Source organism: Berghia stephanieae, chromosome 11 (assembly GCF_034508935.2).
Source record: "Berghia stephanieae isolate SIO BIC M18660-M18661 chromosome 11, UCSD_Bste_1.3, whole genome shotgun sequence".
Classification (NCBI taxonomy): domain Eukaryota; kingdom Metazoa; phylum Mollusca; class Gastropoda; order Nudibranchia; family Aeolidiidae; genus Berghia; species Berghia stephanieae.
Window position 1 is genome coordinate 5222188 of NC_088370.1, and position 11018 is coordinate 5233205.

The window sequence follows — 11018 nt, forward strand, 5'->3', positions numbered from 1 at the left end:
ACACCTGAGTACGGTGAGAGAATGTGAGTTAAGAGCATTTTCCAAGGATCAACTCTGCACCACTCAGAGCGGGTCTCGAAACCTCAACCTTCCGATCCGAAAGCGAGAGTCATACCACTTGATCCATCACAAAACAGGGAGGGGCCCTGTTCTGTCGGCCAAATAGCCTCAATATTAATTAAAATTTATTTCTAATTTCATCAATTTTTGGAGTAAAAACATAGTTCTTGGTATCAAACCTATTGTAAATTCGACGCTGATCACGAATCTGACGTCAAAACAGCGAAAATCCGAAAAAAATTGTCCAATTTTTTATACTGCCACGCCCCCGATCTCCGATCGCCTCGAAAAATATTTAGCAAGACGGGCTTTGCGAACGATGGACCGTAACTAGGTTTATCGGCCAGGTATTTGGCCACACACATTGCGTTTTCACCCCGGTTTGCCTGGTCGTGGTTCGGACGCCTATCAAAACCGTGCGTGTATGGAGCCTTTAAGAAGCTCATAACATTGCCATCCGGAAGTATAACGGACCAACACACAAAACTGTGTGTATCCATGGACGATTATAGTCAGATTAATACAGTTCAGTGAGCAATACTCATAAACGCAGATGGCAAAAAAAAAAAAAAAACAATAACAAAGACCTGAGTGACGTCAACTTCATTCTATCTATAGATAGTATGCAGATGACGTCACTCAAGCCTTTATTATTGTTTTTGCCATCCGCGTTTGTGAGTTGTACTCACTAAACTGTATTAACCAGACTATAAAAGTTCATGGTTACACAGAGTTTGTGTGTTAGTCCGTTATACTTCCGGATGGCAATGTTGTGAACTCCTTGGCCAAGCGCATTCTATCTATACGTTGAGTCTACTTATTAAAATTGGCCGTGACAACTAATAAATGTAGGGTTAAATCATTTCGTGTTGTATGTGCTGCACCTAACCACCCTGTACCGTGGTGATGTTTTTATGCTTGAAGTCTTTATAAATAGAATGCGCTTGGCCAAGGAGTTCACAACATTGCCATCCGGAAGTATAAAGGACCAACACACAAACACTGTGTAAACATGAACGTTTATAGTCAGGTTAATACAGTTTAGTGAGAACAACTCACAAACGCGGATGGCAAAAACAATAACAAAGGCCTGAGTGACGTCATCTGCATACTATCTATATTACCCTCGTCGTCACACAAAGGAAGAAGGGAGAGGGGGGCGGGGAGTTAAAAATGGACGAAGACATCTAAATGGTAGATCTTTATTGTTCTGCTCGCTGCACACATAAAACAGATAGGCAGCGCTGTCGTATAGAAGTGGACAGGAACCTTGACCGCTTGAACCCGTCCGTCCCTTTTTGACAGGGTCAATGGTTTTTAACGAGGAATGACCAAAAAAAAAAACAAAAAAAAAAAAATGACCAAATGCATCGGGGCAAGGGAAAGGGGGGGGGGGGGTGTATGGGAGAGAGAGAGAGAGAGTGTGTGTGTGTGTGTGAGAGAGAGAGAGAGAGAGAGAGAGAGAGAGAGAGAGAGAGAGAGAGTAGATGGTGGCGATTGTTTCCCAAAGGTAATGTATAAAATATGGAATCTGGCTACTTGTCAACTTTAAAGACAAATGAACAAACTGCATATTATATTCAAAAGCCCCCCCCCCCCCCCCCCCCCTCCGAGAGAGAGAGAGAGAGAAAAGAAGAGGGAGGGAGAGAGAGAGAGAGAGAGAGAAGGAGAAGAGAGAGAGAGAGAAGAAGAAGAAGAAGAAGAAGAGAAGAAGAAGAAGAAGAAGAAGAAGAAGAAGAAGAAGAGAGAGAGAGAGAGAGAGAGAGAGAGAGAGAGAGAGAAGATGTTGACGATTGTTTCCCAAAGGTCATATGGAATCAGACCACTGGTCAACTTTAAAGACAAAATAAATAAACGACATATTAGATTAAAGTGCCCCCCCCCCCTCCCCCCCCCCCCTTCAACGCCATATAAAATAGAGCCGTAGATTATCCCGGTTTCTGAAGCGTTAACTACGGCAGTGTTGCTACCTTTCAGATCTATGGCAAATTATCTATTCTCTGACAGATCAATGGGGCCAGATACTGAGTGGACAGGGCGTCAGAGCCCCCCCCCCTCCCTTCCCCTCTTCAAAAAAATAAACAAATTCCCACCTCGATCGGTCCCATGGCCGAAACAGGAATGGAATGTCTTTAACTTTAAGCGCATCGTTCGAGCGCTCTACTAACTGAGCTATCGGGGATTCCTCCCTAGTTATGTTAATACTTCACCCAGCGAAGTGCGAATCAATGTCCATAACAAGATCAAAAACACCCACGATAACTGAATACCACTTACACGGACATACATTGGGGACAGTGAATGTTGCAAAATATCTTGGTGTTAGCATGAAAAAAGACCTAACATGGGATGAGCATATTAACAAGATCACAAGTAAGGCAAACAAAACACTGGGATTTTTTAAGGCGTAACCTAAAAATTAGCTCCTCGAAAATCAAGGAAAAGGCATAAAAAACATTTGTAAGACCTGTTCTGGAATATGCTTCCACTGTTTGGGATCCCCACACCCAAAAACACATCTCAAAAATAGAATCAGTGCAAAGAAGAGCTGCACGCTACGTCCTGAACAGACATCACAACACCTCAAGTGTATCAGACATGCTGGAAAAACTACAGTGGCCGAAATTAGAACATCGCAGAAAATCAGCAAGATTAACAATGCTATTTAAGATCAACCACCACCTTGCTGAATGCCCAGTCATCAAGAAAAAACTGATACCAGCACCTTTGAGACAGAGAAGAGGTAACAACAACCAATACAGCCTCATAACACACAGAACACAATACCGTGGTTTTTTCTTCTTGCCGCGTACGGTCAGAGACTGGAACCAGCTTGACGCTAAAGTGACCGAAGCCACTACAATTGATGCTTTTGTGGCAAGTTGCTATGCAAATACTTGGACCTTACACCAACCACCACTGACCAACGTTGACGACCCCTGAATGTCCCTGGAAATTGATTTTAGACTAACGATTATAAACAAGGAATACAGAGAGATTAGAAAGCAGTTTCATATTTGCCATAATAATCAACCAATTGATTGTGGGCAATCAAAAGAAGAAGAAGAAGAAGAAGTAATTGTATAATGATCATGAGCCAAAATAGTGTTTAGGAGTGGTTGGCATAAAGGGGTAGCGTCGGGGTCGGAAAGGTCATACTGTGTTTGTCAAACTCTTCCATAACCAGACGTTACTGGATAATAAAAGCTCAATGCTCTTTGTGGAATCTACATTGATGCTCACTTAGCAAATGTTATTGGTTGCTTCAAGAAAACCCTGGACAAAAATCCATGACATATATTACTTTTCACATTTTGCATACCATAGAGTAGAGCTGGGTGGTCTAAAATTGGCTACTTTTCCCTTATAAAAATATTGCAGTAAGGTTTGCAAACTTCGAGGAATATGGAATAATCATCTATTTGTTGTAATGCTATTTAAATAAGTTTTTTTTTTATAAATGAAAATAAAATTAAACAGAAAATAAACTGATAAAGTTAAATACGAATTAAAAATAAATCAATGAAAACAAATGAATTGGCCGATTCCAGTTTCTGCCTTTTCCAATGGTAAGAATTGATGGGTGGTGACCTAGATAAAGTATTTAGTGACTGCTAAGAGATGATAGTAATCAAAATAAACAAAAGACGATAGACTGAAATGCTAGAATGTGAGGAAGTGTAAATGAAAAAAAAACAACTAAAAATAGGAGATCAAGGAATTAGAATTTAACGAAGTAAATACAAAAAGTAAATAGGAATACTTGAATATATAATGAACTGCATATATATGTGGCCCATAGCATCAATATCGGAGTAAACAAGAGGAAAGAAACTTAAAATTTAAAAAAATCAAAACTTTAAAAAGTTTAAAATCAAAACTATCATATTAAAAATTAAAACATTTTGAAGTTTAAGAAACAAAACTCACTTTCCTCACTGAAGTTATTTATTTGTAATCAGCTATTAGGGCTAATAAGCTTGAAATTCTATTTTTAGGCATCCGATTCTTCTGATATATAGTAGAGTTTTGAGACAGTTGGTCACATATTATGAAATAAAAACAAACAAATCAGATTGTGACTCACCCAACATCACAGGTGTAAGAAAATCCAGATCCCCCTCGGCGTAGATTTCTTCCTTGGTCTCCTCCAATCCCTTTTCGTCAATATCCCACATTACCACAGTGGCCCCTAATCGGGCAAACTGAAGACTCAGTTCTCTCCCCATGCCTTTTCCAGCCCCGGTGACTAAGACAATTTCACCCTTGACGTCTTTCTTAGACGGAGAAATAAAGAAGTGAATCCATGAGGTGGCAAAGGCAACTAGGACCGTCTTCACCATCACCACGACTTCTAGGACGATGTACATTTTCAAAAATGCCTCGCACCCTCAGAGATGGTCTCACACTTGCTTTTGGGTACGCTATTAAAATGGGTATTTAAGTGATATGGAGCTGAAACCAACAGCACTTAACATCTTCGCCCTTCTTCTAGATGTCTTCCTTAGCTAAAATCACTTCTTACAATACGGATCTTTGTCTATATGAGAAGAGCTCTGTCGTCGATTAAGAAACATTATCAGTGACAGAATGGATACATAATAAATTGCTTACAATGATAGTGTACATAGCCTATAAATCAATTTAACTGACAAGAATGTTTAAATAGTGATAGGTCTTGTAGGTTGTTGAGATGACGACACAACAATTTTCAAACCAGACCTAGCAAACAGTGTGAGTTCCAATCCATAAGATATGATGTTGAGATTATTGTATAACTGACTGGATGATAAGATCTGAAAAAAAAGAAAAAAAAAGGAAAGAAAATATGATAGTATAAAAAGAGTGGAGACTGTTTTCGAAACAGTGACCGTTTTAACAATAGAATTTTAGATTCATATTTAATTTGTTTGGATTTGATTCAAGAAAAATTGATTGTACAGCATCTCGTGGTTCATGCTAATTATCTCTGTTCAACCAACAGTGAATGGCTTGTCGGGGTCCAAACTATATCTTAGAATGTAGACTATATATTAGAATACATCGCATCATGATTAGTTATAGTAGCCATTGCCGTTACACCACGGATTACTGATAATTGGGATAACTCAACAATTTTTCAGTATGATCTGATTTATTGCATTTTTATTTCTACTTTGACTGATAACGAAACATGATGCCTGTTAGGCGATATTCATGGGTGCCAACAGGAAGAAGTGCTGAAACCCGAAACTAAAATCTCGACACTTTGCCAAACCTGAAAATGTTCCTACTGAAAATGCGGCCTAAACTTTACTCTTATTTCATCAATTTTTTTACCGATGCTATTAGGTTATTTTACTGAAAACACTGACTGAAACCGGAGGTATTTGACTTCGAGATATCGCGAAACCGGAATTCCAGCATGAACCGGAAAACTAGCACCCATGGCGATATTACATTTTTTTTTCTGACAGAGACAATGCTGTCAACGGCCAGGTACTCATGTTACACCTGAGTACGGTAAGAAAATGTGAGTAAATGGCCTTTTCCAAGGACTCAACTATATGCGACCAGCAAGGCTCGAACACAGTACCTTCCGATCCGAAAGCGATTGTCATACTCATACCACAAGACTAAATTGCTTCACACAAACGAAACATATCTGGCATATCTCCAATGTAAACATAAAAAGATGGTCGCCCTCTCGTCAGGGACATCAACCCCCGAACAGTGCCCTTTTTTAATTTTAAGTTCACTGACTGATATTATGTTTACCTAGGCCTAGAGCTTAGATAGATATTAATTTTCAAGATAATTTGTTTCATATAACATGCCAAAGAAGAGATTTTTAAAATTTCTTCTTGTATTCTTTTTAAATTACGACACACGAATGGAATTGGAAATACACTACATACTGTGGAACGTAAAAGTCATTCAAATACAATAGACATGCAGATGACAGCACGGCACAGACTACGTCCTGTTGTGTGTTATCTATGGCCAATGACAGTGACACCGGTTAGAAATGAAAAAGGTCTAAAATATTTTTTCTTAAGTATCTAGATCAATATGAAATCATACAATAGATAGATAAGAACATGACAATAATTCAGTCACCACCCTCACCTATTTACTAGCCTGCTTGTTCTTTTGAGTTGACTGACAGACACAACCTACGCACTCACGTTTGACGAACTGACGGATACTGATGGACTGTGGAAAGTAAAGGAAAGGAAAACGAACACACCTCTCCAGTGTTTTTGCAAGCAAGAGTTCAGTTTGCGGGGTCAAAGGGTATAGGGTCAAAACTCTGCAGTGTTTCCGCGCATTGACGGCTGGCAATGATCAGTGTGTTGACCTCGCTCTGGAAAAGGGAGGAGGTATTGGTGCGACATGACACAAAGAGCGATGGGTATACTTAAATATATAATATGCCAACAATAATAATAATTAATGATGATGACGATAATGGTAATGATGATGATGACGACTACCATGATAATTCGTCTCCTCCTCCTCCTCCTCCTCCTCTTCTTCTTTCTTCTTCTCTTTCTTCTTTCTTCTTCTTCTTCTTCTCTTCTTCCTTCTTCTTCTTCTTCTTCTTTTCTTCTTCTTTCTTCTTCTTCTTCTTCTTCTTCTTCTTCTTCTTCTTCTTCTTCTTCTTCTCTCTTCTTTCTTCTTCTTCTTCTTCTTCTTTCTTCTTCTTCTTCTTCTTCTTCTTCTTCTTCTTCTTCTTCTTCTTCTTCTTTTCTTCTTCTTCTTCTTCTTCTTTTCTTCTTCTTCTTCTTCTTCTTCTTCTTCTTCTTCTTCTTCTTCTTCTTCTTCTTCTTCTTCTTCTTCTTTCTTCTTCTTTCTCTTCTTCTTCTTCTTCTTCTTCTTCTTTTCTTCTTCTTCTTCTTCTTCTTCTTCTTCTTCTTCTTCTTCTTCTTCTTCTTCTTCTTCTTCTTCTTCTTCTTCTTCTTCTTCTCTTCTTCTTCCTCTCTTCCTTCTCTCTCTTCTCCTCTCTCTCCTCCTCCTCCTACTCCTCCTCCTCTCCTCCTCCTCCTTCTTCTTCTTCTTCTTCTTCTTCTTCTTCTTCTTCTTCTTCTTCTTCAATATCAATCTTCACAAACAATAGAGCAGTAAAGTTAGGTGCCCCAAACGTAAACAATAACAAGTTGCTAGTGATTTTCGTTAGGGACCGGAAAAATTTACGCACAATATAGGTCTCCCAATTTTGTAGTTTGAGTTGTAGGCAATACACTTTCAGTATTGAAAATATGTTTACATTAAAATCTAACAGTTGCAGAAATAATAATATAAGACTAAATCATTCTGAAAATCAGGCTCCGAATAATTCTCGTTTTGTTCACACCAGCGCAATAATTTGCTCTGGTCTAAACATAGATAGACTGTAACTGTTAATAAATTTTACCTTTTGTTCCATAAAATATCCATATCTAGACATTATTTGATGCATGATCGAGTATTTATGAATATGTGTTTCTCTTGCCACCTAACAGCCAAATTTTAAAGGTTATTTTTTTTCTATAATTTACATTGGAACTTGAGCTGTCAAGACAGGAACATGTGGTTTGCCATGTGCTTCTAGACCTTTGTTTACGTTTGGGGCACCTAAGTATACTGCTTGATAGAATAATACGTCTAAATCACGAGTTTTGTCGATCCCGGTTAACCCTCTCCATAGCAGCCATTTTCAGGATTTCCCCCAAAATTTCACACCCAACTAACACAAATAATAGAGTTTTTACCACTCACACATAATTGCACTAAGTTTTTTCGATAAATAATTTCAGTAGCAAAACATGCTCTACAACACACTGTTCATTTTCTTTAAATTTTATGATGTACAAAAGAAATTTGAATAAGAAAAATGTTGGTTGTATCGTAACGAATGTGACGATTTTCTATAGTTGGTAAGGAGAGGATTAAGACACGCTGAACTTTAAAAAAAAAAGAGCTTTATAAGCGCAATATCCACTAAATGTGCTCAAAGCGCTTTACAAGGGGTCCCTGGTCAACAGCAACATTTAACATGTAGGACGGGACATGACGCCTGTTAGACGATATTACAATTTTTCGAACAAAGACAACGCTGTTAACGGCCAGGTACTCATTTTAACCCGAGTACGGTGAGAGAATGTGAGTAAAGAGCCTTTTTCAAGGACTCAACTATGCGCCGAGCGCGAAGCTCGAACCCAGGACCTTCCGATCCGAAAGCTAGTGTCATACCACTAGACCACATAGCCGCAATTAAAATAAATAAATAAAAATAGAAAACCAATTATGGAAAAATTCTGTGCGAACATGATATTTAACGTTTAATCATTATATAATACAATTTTCTATTCATTTGGGGAGGGATTTAATGAAGTTACTTTTACGTCCGTAGTTAAAGGGAGTTAACCTATGCTATAAAGCAAATATGTTGGATGAAATATCCTGAGTGACTTAACTTGTGAGAAAAGAATGTGGGAATAAAAACATGGCTACTAGTCGTTGAACACAATGAGTCTTGGATGTTATATATATATATATATATATATATATATATATATATATATATATATATATATATATATATATATATATATATATATATATATAATATATATATTATAATATATATATATATATATATATAATATATATATTATATATATATATATATATATATATATATATATATATATATATATCGAATTACTGAACATTACAATGTCCAGAGTTCTTCTTCTTCTAGGTTCCATGCCTGATCCAGGCTTCGGATACTGCATGAATTATCTCTCTCCATTCCTCCCTGTCTCTTGCTTTTTCAAACAGCTCTTGGATTGTTAGGTTGGTGAAGCCCTTCAGTTGGTCTATGAGTGTTTTTCTTTGTCTCCCCCGGGCGCGTTTACCAGGTATTTTTCCACAACTTGCCAGGTATTCATTCTTATCTTTCCTTACTATGTGTCCGAAAAAGGATAGTTGTCGATCCGCTATTAAGGGCATTAGTTTCCTTTGTTGGTATGTCTGTTTTAGCACTTCTTCGTTCGTTTTGTGTGCAGTATACGATATTCTCTGCATCCTTCTCAAGCACCACATTTCAAAAGCTTCAATGTTCTTTTGTGTTTCTGCATTTGTAGTCCAGCTTTCGCATCCGTATAACAAGATTGGCCACACGTAGCACTTCAAGACTCGGAATCTAATCCGAACGACATCTGTTTGTTTTTCATAATGTTTCCCAGGTCCATGAAGGCCTGTTTGGCTTGAGTTATTCTTGCTCGTATGTCTCGGTTACATCTTCCATCTGTTGTCACTATTGAACCTAGGTATTTAAAACTTTCTACGTTGGTAAGTTGCTCGCCGTGAATCGTTATATTGCAGGTGTTGTTGTTTTCGGGGTTTTTCTGTATTACCATGCATTCCGTTTTGGTGATATTCACTTCCATTCCCTTGGCTTCACTATCTACTACCACTTTGTCAACAATCTTTTGAAGTTGGATTTCTGATGTTGCAATGAGTACCGTATCGTCTGCGTATCTTATATTATTTATGTTGTGACCTCCTACTTTTATTCCCTCCATATTAGTTATGCCCCTCATGATTGTTTCTTGGTATAGATTAAACAGATCTGGTGAGGCAACACACCCTTGACGGACTCCTTTCTTAATAGGAATGGAATTTCTTGTAGAGTTTCCGATTTTGATAGATGCTTGCTGGGTGTAGTATAATGTTTGCATGAGTCTGAGGTCTTTCTCATCAGCGCCAATGAAGTGCAGTTGTTTTAGTATTTCTTCGTGGCGTACTCTATCAAAAGCTTTTTTGTAGTCGACAAAACAGAGGTATAGTGGAGTCTGAACCTGTATAGCTCTTTCACTTAAAACACGGAGGAGGTATATTGCGTTCCTTGTCCCTCTGTCAGGTTGGAATCCATATTGTTCTTCTGCGATTTCGGGGTTAATATTATTCCTTAGCCTGTTGATAATTATACGCAACAGTATTTTGTTGATGTGGCTTATTAAACTTATAGTTCTAAAATTTTCGCATCTGACTGCACCTGCTTTCTTTGGTATTGCTATGAAAATAGAGTTACAGAGATCTTCTGGAATTTTCCCAGTGTTGTATATATTGTTGAATAATATGTGAAGTTCATCAATTGCTAGATCTCCTAGGCTTTTTAATACCTCTACAGATATTTCATCAGGGCCTGTTGCTTTACCATCCCTCATTCGTTCCATGGCATGTTCAATTTCACTTTTGGTGATGTTTGGTCCGCTTAATGGTTCTTTGAATTTCAGTGGTGGTTCATTTCTATTTGGATCATTGTACAGTTCGCCTATGTATTCTACCCATCGGCTTTCTATATGTTGTTCTTCAAATAGCAGTTCCCCTTGTTTGTTTTGGATACAACTTCCTGCTGCTTTGCTTTTCCTTTTCCCTGATAGTTCTTTTATTCTTTGGTGAGCTTCTTGGGGGTTGGGTTTGTATTCTGTTTCGATTTCGCAGCATTTCCAGTCTAGATAGTTCTCGTGTGCCTCGATGCATTTGGATTTAATGTGGTTGTTCAATGTTTGGTATTCTGCAGACCCTCTGTTGCATTTTCGTCTTTCTTCAAATAGGTTTAGAATTTCATTTGTCATCCATTCCTTTTTGCTGTTTATTTGAGCTATTGGTAAATGCTTTTCTGCAGTTGCTTTGACACACTTTTGGAATATATCAAATTGTTTTTCACATTTTTCGTTATCAGGTTCACTTTGGCTTTGTATCATGAGTGCATTTTCAAATTCTTCTCTCATTTTTGTTTGTATGCCATTGTCTTTGCATAACCTGTAATCCCTCTTTATTCTACCAGCTGTTCTCTGAATAGCTTTAAACTTTATCCTTACTGTACAAACAACTGGGACATGGTCACTGTCTACATCGGCGCCTGGGTAGGTTTTGCAATTTAATATGCCATTTCTGAATCTTGATGATACTGCTATAAAGTCTAT

At 37.9% G+C, this 11018-nt stretch overlaps 1 pseudogene across 1 annotated transcript; it reads right to left on the reverse strand.

Annotated features, from left to right (window-relative positions):
* Nucleotides 1–3325: 3325 nt before the first annotated feature.
* Nucleotides 3326–6259, reverse strand: LOC144957156 (17-beta-hydroxysteroid dehydrogenase 13 pseudogene; annotated as a pseudogene). Its single transcript, XR_013642089.1, has 3 exons — nt 6169–6259; nt 4148–4856; nt 3326–3336 (listed from the first exon to the last, which is right to left on the reverse strand). The product of XR_013642089.1 is annotated as a 17-beta-hydroxysteroid dehydrogenase 13 pseudogene (transcript).
* Nucleotides 6260–11018: the final 4759 nt, after the last annotated feature.